This window comes from Mastigoproctus giganteus, chromosome 6 (genome assembly GCF_048544385.1).
Source record: "Mastigoproctus giganteus isolate SK-2022 chromosome 6, ASM4854438v1, whole genome shotgun sequence".
Taxonomy (NCBI): domain Eukaryota; kingdom Metazoa; phylum Arthropoda; class Arachnida; order Uropygi; family Thelyphonidae; genus Mastigoproctus; species Mastigoproctus giganteus.
In genome coordinates this window covers 80,315,208-80,333,414 of record NC_143580.1, presented here as the reverse complement: position 1 = coordinate 80,333,414, position 18,207 = coordinate 80,315,208, and the positions used below count along the sequence as shown (strand labels likewise).

Below are 18,207 nucleotides of genomic sequence, written 5' to 3'. Positions count from 1 at the left end.
TAAAGTGAAATATTTATCTTTATTTTTTAAGTTAATATGTGACATCCAATAAAGTGTGATGTCTTGTAGATCATGTACAATCTGTAGAAGTGTAGTTTGTAGAAAGATCAATATTCCAACAGTTTGAGTCTGTCAATCTGTGTTCCCAATCCCCGCAAAAACTTAAAATCCCCCCCGTTCACATCCCCTGCTCTAGAAGGAAGCAGATGAATCAGATTGGTCCATTTGATATTGATTGTTCGACTATTGATGATCCTGCTCTGATAGCTGGCAAACAGTATTTTGCATTTGCATTCACACATGACAAATTCTTTAAGGGGAGGACAGAAGTATACTAAACTCTAACAGGGAGCTAAATGATTTTGAAATAATCGAGAGAAAAGTGGAGGAGAAATTATTGAAGTTAAACATAAAAAATACATCTTGGTTGGATGGAATCTATCTAGTTATCTTGAAGGAAGCAGCGAGGGAAGTAAGCAAACTCAGCCATAATTATGAGGTCATTAGATTCACGGGAGGTCCCTGTGGTCTGGAGATGTGCATATGTATTCACAAAGGGGGATCAAAGGGTGACACTAATAGTTATAGACCTGTTACTTTAACCTCTATTCTGAGGAAAATAACGAAGTCACTGTTAAAGAAGCACTGCAGGATCATCTAGACAAGACTGCAGCAACAGTTCGGTGACATGAATTTGTTAAGGGGAGGTCTTGACTGACCAATCTGATTGGATACTACGATGTGGTTACAAAGGAACTGGAGGCAAAAAATAATTTTGATATCATATACAGTGGATTCCAGTTATTTTGGCCACCACTCAATCAGGGCAGCTGTTTATTTGGGACAAATATTAAAGAACAGAACACAATCAAGAAAATAGCCAGGGTTTACTTCACGTAATTGGGACAACATGCCATTTAATCGGGGCAGAAGACTACAGCATTGGAGATTATCCTATGATTGTCTCCGACCAAACCTCGTGGTTCGGTTGGATTTCTGGAGGTCACAACCATAAAAAAATTAGCAGTCACCTGTTTATTGGGCTTTTCTGTTAATGCAATCTATCATAAATGGATAGTAAACTCGATCTGATCTTAATGAATTTGTGATAATACCGACAGCTGGAATTCTGTGGGTTATTATGGTGAAATGTGTTTACACTTCAATGAAATCTTCAATCATATAAAAAAATTAAATTTTCAGATCTTCTCTTCATTCCTATTTTTAAAGCTTCTTAACTTGTTACTCCATTCTCAGTTGCACGTATATTGTTACTTGCAATTTGTGTGTGCCATGTTCTTTGTTATTGATTGCTTATCTTTTTACTGTTTTAAAATTTTAACCCCACCCAAAAATATCAGTGAACAGAGATGTCAACTAGTTAGTATGTACATATTACAGTACATAATTATTCCGATTATCACATATTCTTCAGATTTTCATGTATCATTTAATTTAATTGATAAGGTAAAGGGTAAATTTGTGCTTAATATATCTTTATTTTTATAGCCTGTAGATAATATTCCTCCTATTTTTGCTAATTAGAATCACTGTTCAATAGAATTAAAATTCAATTCACAAACGTGATCACAATGACTGGCGCTTACTACACACCGTATAGTGAATGATCACAATGACTGGCGCTTACTACACACCGTATAGTGAATGGTACTTTACTATGGTGAGTCCATCATAACTTGATTAGATTGTACAGTGAACCAATTGTAAAGCGGGGATCCACTATATTTTTAACTATTTACGTGAAACTTCACATAATTGGGGCAGCCGCTTAATTGGGCCAAAATGCACTGGTCCCAAATAACCGGAATCGACAGTACTTGTATTTCAGGAAAACTTTTGATACTGTTGCACGTCGAAGACTGCTGTACAAATTGGAGCAGTTTGGCATTAAGGGCAAGTAGTATTAGCCAAAAAATAAAAATACTCCCATTTCACCCAATCCATTCATTCAAATGTTTGCCGAGTTTTGCCTTGAATTTAAGCTATAAAATACACCAAGGTACAAGGAAGTTCATTCCACTGATCAACCACCTGCTATCATATTCTCTTGGTCAGCACCATGATAATGGTCAAAATGAAAATTTCTATATAAAGAATTTCACAGGGTTAAGGCAGAAAGAGACTTAACACTGCATATGCGGAAAGAAAAAGTTCGGCATATCCAATCGACAACAGTCTTTCTCTCAATTTCAGTTTATGTCCCCTCAGGTTTGCAATCTGAGCAAGAGGAACAATTCCATCATCATTGAGCCTGCTCAATCCATTCAAGGCCTTATTCACTTCATTCAGATCACCTTGCAGGTGCCTAGTCTCCAGAAGCTGCAATTTGCAGCTTCTGGAGACTAGGCACCTGCAAAGTTGTGCTTTGTTTTATAAGCTTCTTGTAATAAACCTTCCTACTTCCTCCACTGAAATCATCTTTTTAGTAGGTAGTGGTCCGAAATTTCATTCTGCTACTCTGTTCACATGTTCTTGGGCATATTGTACTACAATTAGCTTAAATCCAATAGTATAATTTTGGCTTCTTGATGTGCCTGCCATTGATTAAGGCTTAAATGTATAACTGGAATTCACTTGTTACACAACAGCCTGGTAATTACTGAAAAGTGTACTAACATATGGCAATAAACTATTCATTAACTACTATACATTAACTCTCGTTTTGTGCACATGCTGTATTGCCACTTTCAGCTTCTAAAATGTAGAGCAATTTAAGGTAAAGTATACTCTCAATTTTCCGGAATAGATGGTAAAAAAGAAATTCCCGGATAATCGAATTCCCGGTTAATCTAAAAATAAAGTAAGTTCCCAACATACGTAAGAGATACGTTCTAGGAATTATTACATAAGTCGAGTTTACGTAACTCAGGAATGACTAAAAAAGTATTGCTACTATATCCCTGATATGTAAAAATTACAAAAACCACATAATATCTCCTTAGAAGAATGAAGTAAAATAGTTATATATTTTTAATTAGTTCAATTAAAAACTATCTGGGGACAGCGATGAAGTAGCAGGAGTGGCACATAAGAAAACATAAAAGCAAAAAAAAAAAAAAAAAAACTCATGTTATTGTACTGTAAAAACTGATATGTATTTCGTAGTCTTGGTTATTATAGTTGACTTAATTGGTGCCAATCGCTTCACCACTTCTCGTATTCTGTCTTTCTCCTTTTTCACCGTGGCCACTGATAAATCTGAATTCTGCACAATACTTGTTAACGTTTGGCAATTTTCATACATCCTTATTTTAATTTTCTGATCCAACTATCGATTTCCTTTTTTTGATAGATTTCTACTACCACTGTTACTTATTCTCTTAGACAGCACCATGATAACAGTCAAAATGAAATTTTCTGTAAAGAACTTCACAGGGTTAACGCAGAAAGAGACTTGTCACCCCACATGAGCTCACATTTTTACTAAAGCACATTTCCTGAGGTCACTGCCATAAAACAATAAAAACAGTTTGCACTTTCCATGTTACTGGGCTTTTCTATTAGTGCAATTCATTATAAATGGGTAGTAAACTCTATCTTATTGCATTTGCGATATTGCCGATAGCTGGAATTCTGTGGGTTTTTAAGCTATTACAGTGAAATGCGTGTCCCCTTCAATGAAATCTTCAGTCATAAAAAAATAAATAGAAATAATGTAATGTAAGTCCGAAGCTATGTAAGTCAGGGACTTACTGTATCGAAAAATGTTCAGCAACCTACATAAAGTATGGCGATAGATAAAAAATGAAAAAAAACTTGCCACACACTACTCGTGTATTGGACATGCATTTATTTTTTATGGTGTCGATTTTAAATCTAATAGCCTCCCTTTATTTTTTACAATGTCGCATATGGTTTGGTCACCACCATTATAATGGTTCATCAGAGATTTAACGGATGCACTGTTTTCAAACTTTTGAATAATTTCATGTTTTTGTTTAATTGAAAGCAACTCTTGCATTTGCCCATCATTTTTGCAATTTCTAAACAATCCCAGACATAAATAATGAAACAATTTGTCCTTTTGCAGTGAAATGAACACAACAGACACGGCACACTAAAACAAACTAAACATTTGGGTTTTTTTGAACGGAAGAGATGAAGACAGCAGGGGTTGCAAGATAATAGGTACATTCATCTTTCAATGACGACTTATAATGCCACTTCTTGTCAGTTATTTATGACACTGCAAAACATCTGTTTATACCTATTACTTGAATTTTATGATTGCTGGTTGTTTTTTTTTTTTTTTTTTCTCCAAATTTGGAGTTTTGAAGTGTCCCGGTTAATCCAATCTCAGTAAATTGAGAGTCTGCTGTATTTATAGGAGGGGGGGAGTGTCTTATGAACTGATAAATACGATACTTCATATATCTAAACTAAAAACAAATTCTCATGATGATTTTGTTTACGAAGTGTTTTGTACCCAAATTGAATGAATGAAATAAGTTAAGAGATTTGGATCTGTTACTCAAAGAAACAGAACATTGGTATGTATTAGTAACAAACATTGTTCTAAAAACATTATCTAAAAGACAGTGTGAAAAACATTGGCTATTCTCATAACTAATTATCATTAGTAGTGGAAGATGATGCAAGAAAGAAAAAGGAAGCTTATACATCAGCCAAAATGGGGGGGGGGGGAATTTCCCATTTCACCTATCCATTCCCTCCATCAGATGGTCTGGTTCTTCCATGAATTTATTTAAGCTATCAAATTCCACAACAGATGGAAGTTTGTTCCAACATAGCAATAATCACTCACTGAATGAAGACGAGCTTCTGCACATCTATTCCACAATTGCCCTTCCCCAAATTGAATTTATGCCCACTCGTGTGCATAGTCTAAGCAAGAGGAAGAATCTCATCAGCATTAAGCTTGTCCAATCCATTCAAAGCCTTAAACACCTCAATCAGATCACATTGCAGGTGCCAATTCGCCTGATGCTCCAATTTATCGAACTGAAGTGTTCCATGGCAAGAGAACCCCTTTGTTCTCCACACCTATCTCTCTGCCTTTCTCTCTACATGATCCAGCAGCCTTACATCCTTTCTAAAATGAGGCCTTCAGACCTGTATGCAGTACTCAAGATGTGGCCTGACCACTGCCTTATACCTGTCCAGCTCAGCCTTAAATTTATTTCGGCTATCAACTTCCACAACAAAGGATGGAAGTCTCTTCCACCAACCAACCACCTGCTGGCTAAAGGCAAACTTCCACACATCTATCCTACATCTGTCTTTCCTCAATTTGAATTTATGCCCTCTCAAATGATTATTCTGCACAAGAGGAAGAATCCCATCAGCATTAAACATGCTCAAACCATTCAAGGCTTTATACACCTCAATCAGATCACCTCACAGGTAACTAGCCTCCAGACACTGATTTGCAAAATTTAACTTTCTTCATAAGAGCAACCCTTTGTTCTATTCACTAATCTTGTTGCCCTTCTCTGTACTCATTCCAATATCCCTACATCCTTCTTACAATGAGGCCTCCAGACCTGTATACAGTACTCAAGGTGTGGCCTGACCATTGCCTTATATAAAGGGATAATCACCTCCTTATCCCTGCTAGAAAAATTCCTGTATATCATTGACAAGACACTATGTGCTATTCTTGCAGACCATCTGCACTGCTCAGAAAACTTCATATCTGCCTGCACAATTACCCCTAGGTCCTTTTTGTTCTCTACCACTGTCAGTGTAGTACCACAGAGTTGATAGGACACTCTGGGGTTGCTGCTTCCCATATGTAGTACTTTACATTTATCAATGTTAAAATTCATATGCCACATCTCAGCCCATCTGCTCAACTTTTCTAGATCCTGTTGCAGCAGCGTACTGTCATTAGTGTCTTTAACAACCCTGCCAACCTTCGTATCGTCTGCAAACTTGGACATTAAGCTTGATATATCATCATCAATATCATTTATAAATACAGAAAACAACAATGGACCCAATACTGAAACCTGAGGGACTCCACTAATAACATTAGTCCACGATGAGCAGTGTACATTGATTACCACTGTCTTCTCCCACTCAACCATCCCTTTATCCATATCAGCAATTTGTCGCCAATGCCACACTGCTCCAATTTGTGCAGCAGTCTTCCAGGTGCAACAACATCAAAAGCTTTTCTAAGATCCAAATATATGATAAAGTTATTCCCTGCATCTAGTTCCTTTGTGACCACATCATAGTATCCAATAAAACTGGTCAGGCAAGACTTTCCCTTAACAAAACCATGCTGTGTCCGAGCTATAACTGAGGTCTTTTATAGATGATCCTGCAGTGCTTCTTTAACCAGTGCCTCCATTAATTTTCCTGGAACAGAAGTTAAACTAACAGGTCTATAATTACTTGTGTTGCTCTTCGACCCTCCTTTGTGAATTGGGGTTACATTTGCACATCTCCAGTCCATGGGTACCTCCCCTGAGTCCAAAGCAGCTCTCATAATTATGGCTAAGGGTTTACTTACTTCCTTTGCTGCCTCCTTTAATATAACTGGATAGATCCCTTCCACCCCGGGTGCCTTTTTTATGTTTATCTTCAACAATTTCTCCTTACTTTCCTCTCAGTTATTACAAAATCATCCAGCTCACTGCCAGAGTTTAACTCACCTCTGACATTTCCCTCCCCGAATAACTCCTCATGGGTGAATGTAGATGCAAAATACTCATTTAGTTTGTTAGCCACCTGAGCAGGATCATCAAAAGTTGAACTATCAATATCCAGTGGACCAATCTGATTCATCCCTTTCCTTCTAGAGTTTACATAGGTAAAGAACTGTTGTTTTTCTTTGCATCCTTTGCCAAGGATTTCTCATAATCTGCCTTTCCCTGCCTAATCTCCTTTGTGAATTGGTTACAGACCAGCTTATTATCTATCATAGGCTTCCATATCACCCATTAATTTATATATATCCCATGCATTTTTCATCTCTGCCACATGTGTCTCATTAGTTCATCTGACATCCATTTAAGCCTAAACCTTGAACAATATTTCTTAGTTGGTATGTAAAGCCTAGTAGCTTCCAAGATAAATTCTTTGAATGCTTCCCATTTTGAATTTGCTGTTGGTAACATCATCAGTTGGACCTACCACATAGAATTTAAATACTGTCTCAGACCACCGTAGTCACCTTTACGAAAGCAAAAACCCTTCCCTTTACCCTGATGGTAGTTGCCTCTGAGTAAATCCCACTTCAGCACACTGATCACTGCCACCTAGTGGTTCCTTTATCTGCAGATTCTTAATGCACGAAGAATCACTACTAATAGTCAGATCAAGAGTATTACTCCCTCTAGTTGCCTCCCAAACATGCTGATGTAGAAAACAATCATCCAATAAATCCACAAACACCTTGCTAGTGTGTGAGTGACCAACCCACAAATTCCAGTCAATATCCAGGAAATTAAAATCCCCCATTATAAGACTGATTTACTAGCCCACTATTTCCCTGTACAGTTCCTTATTATACTCATCAGAATCATTAAGCCTATAACACACTCCTACTTTCAATTTTCATCTCCCAATGCTTATGTCACACCAAACTGACTCGACACTGCACTGTCCAGAGATGTTGACTGGCTTCACTTCCTTGGATTTTGTGTTTCTTGACTAATAGTATAACCCCTTCTCCCTTCCTATCTTGTCTATCCTTCCTGTACACATTGTACTCCACAAATTCCAGTTCTGCATTCCTCATATATATGTGAGATACCACTTCTCTGATATCCCAACGATATCTGCCTTTGATGTTCTGAGCAATACCTCAAATTCATCAAATTTATTTACGAAACTCCTAGCATTGGTGTACATGCACCTGTTCCTATTCTTAGCTACCCTAACACAACCCATGTGTTTACTTGTACCACAATGACTTCCAGCAGTCTCTGAAATACCCTGCAACTTGTTTTCCACGCTGCTGCTCATTCCAATAGAAGCAGTGCAAGAATCACTTTCACCTCTGCCAGTGGCTACTGTTAATCTATTAGTCCTCGTATCCCCCAAGATAGCAGTTTTCCGACCCACCTAACACTGCCTCGATAGCATCAGCAAATATTCTTGCACCCTTTCTATTTAAGGGTATCCCATCCCTGTAGAAGCAGTCTCTCCTGTTAACAAGTACAGTCCAGGCTGAAAAAAATTCTACTCCTTGAGCCTTGCACAATCTTTCCAGGGCCGAATTGATCAACAAGGCTCTCATCATATACTCCTTCCTATCCTGTCTGGGCAGAATTGCAGACACTTTCAAATTCAAACCTAATTCATGAGTTTTTTCAACAGTGACCTGTACTTGTTAATTAATTCTTAACGTAATTCGTAAGTTATTCCTGCTAGCAAGATTCTGTGTATCATTGACATAAAATTCATGAGCTGACAGCCTGTATGCACAGCTCAGAGAACTACATATTCCAGGTCCCGCCCACTCTCCACCAGCCTGAGTGGAGTAGCACACAGTTTGTACATTACTCTAGTGTTACTGCTAGCCATATGCAGCACTTCGCATTTATTGATGTTAAACTACAGTTGCAATTTCTAAGCACTGACTAACTTTTCTAAATCCTGCTACAGTAGCATACCATCATATTGTCAACCATCCTGCCAACCTTTGTATCATCTGCAAACTTGAACATGAAATCTGATATGCCTTCATCAATATCACTGATAGAGAAAATAACAATGGTCCCCAATACTCAACCCTGGGGGACTCCACTAATTACGTTAGTCCAAGAAGATATAGAATGAATAGAAACCAATCATGACTATTGACTGCTGAGCTCTAAATTACAAAAGGGAGTAGATAGTTGAAATAAGATTACTCAAATAAATTTTTTTGCATACATAAGTTTGGCAGAATTTACAAACAGCAAATTGTAACAAATGTCTGCAGCTAATCAGGCTGCAAATGGCTCAAAGGTAAGGGGATGCCTTTGTTCTCCACACCAATCTCAGTGCCCAACTCTGTACCGGCATCTCTACATCCTTCCTAAAATGAGGCTTCCAGACCTATATGTAGTACTCAAAATGTGGCCTGACCATTGCCTTATACAATAGGACAATGACATTCCTATCCCTGATAGCAAGATTCCTGTGTATCATTGACAAAACAGTGGTCCAGTAAATCAGAATGTCTTATAATGGGGGATTTTAACTTCCAAGATATTGATTAGAACTTGTGTCGGTCACTCGCACACTAGCTTTTGTGGACTAACTGGATGCTAGTAAATTGCTAGTAAATAAAACAGAATGTAAAGATACAGCTACCATCAGGTGTAGAGGGAAAGGTTTTTGCTTTGGCAAAGGTGATTACAGTGGTCTCAAGGTTTTTTTATAAATTCTATACAGAGTGACCAACTGATGTTGATGTTGTTACCAACAGAAAATTGGAAGCATTTCAGGAATCTTGGAAGCTACTAGGCTTCTCATATCAACTAAGAAATACTGTTCAAGGTTTAGACCCAAATGGATGTCAGATAAACTAGTGAGACTAGTGGCACAGAAGAAAAAGGCATATAAATTATCAGGCACCACACAAGCCTATGGTAGATATAAGCTAGTCTGTAATCAAGTCACAAAAGAGCTTAGGCAAATGAAGCCAGATTACGAGAAATCTTTGGCAAAGGATGGAAAAAAAAAAACTAAAGTCTACTTTACTTATATAAACTCTAGAAGGAAGGTGAGAATCAGATTGGTCCACTTGATATCAATGGTTCGACTGTTATTCATCCTGCTCAGGTAGCTGACAAACTGAATGAGTATTTTGCATCTACATTCACACATGAGGAATTCTGCAGGGAAGTGAAGGACAGAAACTTATTAAACACTAACAGGGAGTTAAATGATTCTGTAATAACTGGGACCAAAGTGGAGGAGAAATTAAAGTTAAACATAAGAAAGGCACCAGGGGTAGATGGGATCTATCCAGTTATATTAAAGGAGGTAAGCAAACCCTTAGCCATAATTGAGAGCATCCTTGGACTCAGGGGGAGGTCCTCACAGACTGGAGATGTGCAAATATCCCAAATTCACAAAGGGAGATCAAAGGGTGACAAGTAATTACAGACCTGTTAGTTCAACTTTTGTTCTGGGGGAAATAGTCACTGGTTAAAGAAACATTACCGGATCATCTACACAAGACTGCAGTAATAATTCAGACATAGTCATGGATTTGTTAAGGGGAAGTTTTGTCTGACCAATTTAATTGGAGAGTGAAGTGGTCACAAAGGAACTAGATACAAGAAAATTATTTTCATATCATAGTCATATAATTTTCATAGAGAAGCATTGCAGGATCATATAGACAAGACTGCAGTAATAGTTAAGACACAACATGGGTTTGTTAAAGGGAGGTCTTGTCTGACCAATTAACCCCAAGGGCTCACATCTGGTGAGTATGGGATTGGCACACCCAGGGTCCTGAGCTGGATATCATCATTCCTTGGTGATTCCCTTATTTCTCTCTCTGTCTCTTGGGGTAGTTCAGAAATTTTTTTTTTTTTTTTTGACTGTGCAGCATAAGCCTCAGGCTTCCTTGCACCATATGGCTAATAATAATAATAAAAATAATAATTTGATTGGATACTATGATGTGGTCACAAAGAAACTGAATGTCAAAAATAATTCTGATATCATATACTTGGGTTTCTGATGGGATTCTTCCACTTGTTCAGATTACGAACCTAAGAGGGCATAAATTCAAATTGAGGAAAGACAGCTGTGGAATAGATATGTGGAAATTTGCCTTTAGCCAGTGGATGGTTAATTGCTGGAATTAAAAATGTTGTGGAAGTTGATAGGTTAAATAAATTTGAGGAACTGGATAAGCATTTAGAGGGAATGGTTGTGTGAAATTTTTTTTTTTTTTTTTTTTGGCTGATGCTAAATAAACTCATATGCTTGCTTTCTTGCATCACATGCCACAGTTACTATTTCAGGAAAGCTTTTGATACTGTTGCACATGGAAGACTGCTGTACAAATTGGAGAGGTATGGCATTAAAGGTAAGTTGTTACAATGGAAAAAGGGATGGTTGAGTGGGAGACAACAGAGAGTGGTAATCAATGGCCACTGCTCTTCGTGGACAAATGTTATTAGATGTTATTAGTAGAGTTCCCCAAGGTTCACTGCTGGGCCCATTGTTTTATGTATTCATCAATGATATTGATGAAGGTATATCAGGATTAATGTCTAAGTCCACAGGTGATACAAAGGTTGGCAGGGTTGTTAATGACAGTAAAGACAGTATGCTACTCCAATGGAGTCTTGCCAATGATATATAGGAATTTTGCTAGCAGTGACAGGGAGGCGATTATCCCACTGTACAAGGCAATGTCAGGCCACACCTAGAGTACTGTGAACAGGTCTCGAGGCCTCATTTTAGGAAGGATGTAGAGTTGCTAGAACAAGTACAAAGAAGGGCAACACGATTGGTTAGCGGAACAAAGGGATGCTCTTACCAAGAAAGGCTTAAGTTCTGCAAATTGCAGCACCTGGAGAGTAAGCACCTGCGAGATGATCTGATTGAAGTATTATATGCCCTTGAATGGGTTGAGCAAGCTGAAGGCTGATGGGATTCTTCCTCTTGCTCAGATTAAGAACCTAAGGAGGCATAGATTCAAACTGAGGAAAGACATTTGTAGAATGGATATGCAGAAGTTTGCCTTTAGCCAGCAGGTGGTTGATTGGTGGAACAGACCTTTTGTTGTGAAAATTGATAGCCTAAATAAATTTAAGGCTGAGCTGGATAGGTATTTGGAACGAATGGAGGGTTGAAATGGGAAGGATTTTTTTGGCTGATGCTGCATAAGCTTGGATTTCAAGAAAGCTTTTGATACTTTGCACCTGGAACACTACTGTACAAATCTGAGTATGGCATTAAGGGCAAGTTGCTACAATGGATAAAAGGATGGTTGAGTGGGAGAAGACAGAGTGGAAATCAATGGACACTATTCTTCATGGACTAATGTTATTAGTGGAGTCCCCCAGGGTTTGGTGTTGGGTTCACTGTTGTTTTGTGCATTTATCAATGATATTGATGAAGGTATATCAGGCTTAATGTCAAAGTTTGCTGATGATACAAAAGTCGACAGAGTTGTTAATTACAGTAACGACAGTATGCTACTGCAACAGAATCTAGAAAAGTTGGACATATGGGCTGAGAAATGGCAAATGAAATTTAACATTAACAAATGTAAAGTAGCAGTAACCTCAGAGAAATGTATCTACTGTGTGGTACAACAATCCAGGGAATACAGAATGAAAAGAGACCTGGGGGTAATTGTGCAGTCAGATATGAAGTTTTCTGAGCAGTGCAGACAGGTTGCCAGAGCAGCTCATGGGATCTTGTCGATGATTAACAGGAATTTTGCTGGAAGGGATAAGGAGGCGATTATCCCTTTGTATAAGGCAACAGTCAGGCCACACCTTGGGTACAGTGTACAGGTCTGGAAGCCTCATTTTATATAGGATGTACAATTGCTAGAACAAATACAGAGAAGGGCAGCAGGACTGCTGAGGGGAACAAAGCAGTGCTCTCACCAAAAAAAGCTTAAGTTCTGCAAACTACAGCTAGACAGCTGCAAGGTGATCTGACTGGGGTGTATAAGGCCTTCAATTGTTTGAGCAGGCTCAATGCTGATGGGATACTTCCTCAGATTACTAACCTGAGGGGACAAACTCAAATTTAAGAAAGACAGTTGTAAAATAGATTTGCAGAAATTTTCCTTTAGCCAGCAGATAGTTGACTTCTGGCACAAACTTCCATCTGTTGTTGTGGAAGTAGTTACCTTAAATTCATGAAAGAAGTGGACAAACATTTTGAGCTAATGGATGGGAAGTTTTTTTTTTTTTTTTGACTGATGCTATATAAGCTTGCTTTCTTGCATCATATGCCTCTGCTAATGCTAAAGTATCATAGGCTAAATGAACCACAATTTGCCAAGGTCAATTTAAATTAACTTTAAAACATTTTAATAAAAATGTGTATGAATAAATCAAAATTTTCATAAAAAATTAAAGAGCATTAGGAGCTTCTCAAATGAAACATTCACCAAAGAATGTTTTGGGCATATAAGTTATGACTTTTTTTTTTTTTTTTTTTAATGAAACCCCAAACAAAAAGTTATTAGGACAAATGCAAAAAACCCAAATCTAGAAAAGGCACAGTTCACACAAGGCAACCCTTGTATAAATGTGCAAAAAAAAAAATAATAAAAAATAATAATAATTAATTAATTTAAAAAAAAAAAAAAGTGTAAAACTCAGAAATGGCTGTTGTCATTTCTGAGTTATACACTTTACAAAAAGATATTTTTTCTTGATGCAGTTAGAGGAAACCAGCAACCAACCTACAAAGCAGAATGTTGACATTCTGAAAGTGCATAGAAGGTCTGAACTTATGAGGCTTATGTTTAGGATTATATCAAACATAACCCCTTAAAGTCAAGCATAACTGCTAAAGCTTCTCTAAGTCTCTCCATCAAATGCATCCACAAATGAGCAATATAATTCCAGATATCATCAGGGTATCAGCAATTACAATCTACAGTGGCAAGTGTTAAATGAACAGATCAAGACAGTGTTAGAGTAGTCTGTTCAGGATTTGTAACGTTAAGTCCATTACATGTAATGTGTAATGATAAATCCATTACACTGGACTCAGATAAATGCAATTCAATGGTAAGCGTAAGATGGAAATTTATCACGATTTTTAGAAATTTACATGCAGAATTTAAAAAAAAAAAAAAAAAAAGAAAAAACACACTACGGAACAACAGTATATAAAGGCAACACAATATTCGCTGTTCATGGTGTTCAAAGAAAGTGCATCACCCCTTAAAGTTGTAATTGTGATCCGAATAACGTAAGCATACAGCAATATTTCTTACAGATTGCATCAGATAACCTTGACACACTTAGGTGATGATGTAATATTGCATTTGCTGTTACTTTCAGCTATATAAGCACGCTCTGCAAGAGTTGCAGCCATTCCTTGCTTGTGTCAGGATGGCGAGCTACATGCAGTTGACGCCACGAAGAAAGAATGTTATTGTTCCTCTACGTGAGGAAGGTTGTTTTTCCAGTCATATTGCTTATGGAGTGTCTTGTAATCAGTCGATAGTGAGTAGATTTCTTTCCAAACTCAAGAATACTGGTTCTGCTGATAGGAAAAAAGGAACCAGATGCAAATGAGTCTCTACGCCAAAACAGGACAGCGTTTTGAAGTGGTTATGCCCTAAAAACCATAAAGCTTCTTTGTCTGAGCTGAAAAGAGAATGGGAAGAACATACAGGAGTGGTAGCAAGTGCAGTAACAGTCAGAAGATGCCTCTTCAAAAATGGACTTGTAGCCCATTGTCCTAAGAAGAAGACGCTCCTCACACAAAAAATTAAAAAGGACTGATTAATTTGGTATAAGGAGTGTGTCAAATGGACCTCCGAGGCAGTGGAAGTCAGTTATTTTCTCGGATGAGAAGAAATTCAACCTGCATGCCTCTGATAGGAGACAAACGATTCGCCCTAGACATGGAAAAGAATACTATCCAGACTGTATGGTGTCTACAATGAAATTTCATACCAGCCAAATGATATGGGGGTGCATTTCATATCGTGGAGTAGGTCACCTGCAGTTTATAAAAGGTTCCATAAATGCCAGTGGATACCTGGCTATATTGGAATGCAAATTGCTGCCAACCATCAGAGAACATTTCAACCTGCCAAGTAACTGCATCTTTCAGGACAACTCTGCTCCTTGTCATCGGACGAAAAGTGTAAGTAGGCACAGTAGTTACTTTAGCTTCATTTCTGCATTAGAGGTTCGACAGCAATGTGTTTACATTTGTTACAGGTGAAAAAAATGGTTGTAAGAACGGCCCATTACAACTCTTAGCTGGCCGGGAAACAGCCCGGACCCGAATCCTATAGAGAACTGTTGGCATCGTGTGGAATCTACAGTTGCCAGAAAGAAACCATAGACCCTTCGTGAACTTCTGGAAGCCATAATTCATGTTTGGAACCACAAACTAAATATTAATTTGCACCTGGTAAACTTTTCATTTTGTTTTCCAATAAAAATGATAAACTGAAGCAAATTGAGAGCCTCTGATAATATTTCAGCCATAATTGTCATGTTTACCAAAACTGTTGTATAAAGGTTGCAAATGCTCATTCTGGAACATTTTGAGAGCACTTTTCAAATATTACTTAGCTATGCCTTAACTATTAATAAATATCTTTCGTTTATATTTCTATTTGTGACGCTAGTCATTAATGTAACATACCATTTCGAAAAAGGTTTAGAAATGCGAAATTTCTAGGTGATGCACTTTCTTTGAACACCAGTATACTTACACTTTCAAATAAGCTGTGATTATATATTATCATACATTTGACTAGGCAAATGTTTCGGTAGTTTCCAAGACTGCATGTCGGTACACTGAAGTTGGTCTTTTTTTTTTTTTTTGTGTTTTTCTTAGAACTTTGGGTTAAAATATTTAAATAACAAATAAGCCTTTTTTCAGTTAGTTGTTAATTTTGTTATGCAATATATGAAATCATTAATCGCCCTTCAACACAGATGAAAATCTTTCCCTCCTTAAATTACTTTATCTAGAAATTGACAATTAAAAATGTTAGCATTAGTTTTAAGTACAAGCTAGTTTCTCCAACATTACAAATCTACTATCTGCTACAGTGACTCTTGACATGGCTGTAAAATATTTGGATATAAACTATATTCGTCAATATAAACAGAATAGCGAAGGTTCTGTGATATCTTTCTATAGCAAGAAATCATTTTACACAAGATTTAGGGTACTGTCATCTTTTGCCGCAACCCCTATCTCGGTTAACGTCTTCTATATAGGTACCCTTTTCAGCGGGTCGACTTAAAACATTTTTTTTAATCCTTCTTTGAATTGGAAGATTGGAAGGAATCATGAAATTACCTTTGCGTAAACCTAACCATGTGGATGGATACACAATTAAGCATCACAAGTTTAGTAACTGGAAAACAAATATCAATTTCATTTAATAGTACCCATTATTCATTTCTCTATTACGTTTATTAACTTATTACTGGAATATATAACCTACAAATAAAACTATATAATTCTCCACTAAACAAGCATACACTACGCTCAGGGCAGGACTAAATAGCACGACTGACACTTCACAAGCGAAACCGAAACATAAAATGGCTGTTCTGCTCACACATGCTAACAGAAAATTATAAAATATAAAAGGAAAAAAATTAATAAATAAAACGCATAACGTTATCATATTAAATATTAAAAACCAGATTACTCAACAAATGCCAGAAATTAAATGTACAATCTTTTTTTCCCCCGCTTTCGGTTCAACTTTACTACAATGTAAAAAACAAGCACACATCAAAAATAAATTACCTATAAAAATAAAAACGGGGAAAAAAAACTAAACATGCCACTGAACGTTCAAGAGCATCTAGATTTCAAAAAGCAGTCCAACTCTCAAAAACTGACAACATGCTTAAAGCGATCTCTCTCTCCTTAAAATATTTCTCGATATGGTGCTGGACTTTAAAGCGCCCTCAACCGAATCAGTTTTTAAGTGCTATACAATACAGTACTTCACATCCATTGAGAAATAAGAGTAGTACAACGCTATAGCTCCACCCCCCCCCCCCGAAAAAATGGCCAAAGTTAAATGCTGAAGCGCCGCCATTACACTGGAAGGTTGCTGTTACTCTGATTTCATAGACATAAAACAGCAATAAATCTGGCATTGCTCATATTTCATCTAAATGTTCCCTACAGATATTTAGATAAAGCTACGTTTACCTAATGACTAAAATTTATTTACTCCGTTTTGAAATTTAAAGCAAAACAAATTTCAAAAAAAAAAAAAAAAACTCCCTATAATCACACAGACTTGAATTCCCAATTATATATGATCAGACTTTCTGCCTTCTCCCTATTTGTTTCTTTCTTGCAAATGGTTATTTCCTCTGTAAGATAAAATGACATCACTCTTCTATATTCTTTTTCAAAACCTTAAACAATAGCGAAAATACAATTTATGCCCCCCGCCGGGAAATTTTTGAATGGGGTACTCTGTACTCACTGATAACCATGAAATACTAGCTGTCTGACCTCGGTGACTCTTCAGGCATCCAGGCAGTGGCGAATCTGATGATATGGTAGTTTTGTCACAAAGATTGTACCATGTTCTCCCTCATTTCTGTAGGAACGAATCTCAGGCAAACGGAGGTATGTAAGATTTTATTTCTGTTAATTCCTGAGGATTTCCTTTATCATACATGGAGATCGGTAGGGAATACAATATTCGCAATTTACAATATGCTGCTGCATCATAAACTTAGTTCCTTTGGTATACACTTTAGATAACTTCGACCCAATTCAGCGATGGTTTCAATTGCCTTGGGTTGTCCTCAAGAGCAATGGAACAAAGCTGAAAGAAAATGAAGGCATCAAGGAAGAAGGTAACCAAGCTAAAGAATTATTGATTATAGGAAATAACTGCCACCTAATCTTAGGATTAGGATAATGCTATTTAGACCTGACTACAATGCATAAGTTTGCTTTCATTAATAAGAATAATCATAATATTAGTTAAAAATAACATGGGATATTTTGTCTTCTACTGTATAGTTGCAATATTTACTCCAGTTCTGTGAGGCAATCGCATCCCTTCCCAGAGCCTCAGTATTAGCATTAGCATTAGCATTAGTAGAGGCACATGATTCAAGAAAGCGAGCTTATGCAGCATCAGCCTGTCGAAATACCTGTCCAGCTGAGCCTTAAATTTATTTAGGCTATCAACTTCCACGGGAAGGGATGGAAGACTGTTCCACCAACCAACTACCCGCTGGCTAAAGGTAAATTTCCACACATCTATCCTACATCTGTCTTTCCTCAATTTGAATTTATGCCCTCTCGGGTGATTATTCTGAGCAAGAGGAAGAATCCCATCGGCATTGAGCATACTCGAACCATTCAGGGCTTTATACACCTCTATCAGATCACCTCGCCGGTGCCTAGTCTCCAAACACTGTAATTTGCAAAACTTAAGCCTCTCTTCGTAAGAGCAACCCTTTGTTCCATTCACTTATTTTGATGCCCTTCTCTGTACTCACTCCAATATCCCTACATCCTTCTTAAAATGAGGCCTCCAGACCTGTA

General features: G+C 37.4%; 1 protein-coding gene across 1 annotated transcript in view; it reads right to left on the bottom strand.

Annotated features, from left to right (window-relative positions):
* LOC150084433 (uncharacterized) overlaps positions 1-16,194 on the bottom strand; it is a 242,229-nt gene extending 226,035 nt beyond the window's left edge. Inside the window, exon 1 of the mRNA XM_090376229.1 lies at positions 16,121-16,194. The gene's annotated coding sequence lies outside the window, so the exon portion shown is untranslated. The remainder of the gene's footprint in view (positions 1-16,120) is intronic.
* Between the last annotated feature and the right edge of the window lie 2,013 nt (positions 16,195-18,207).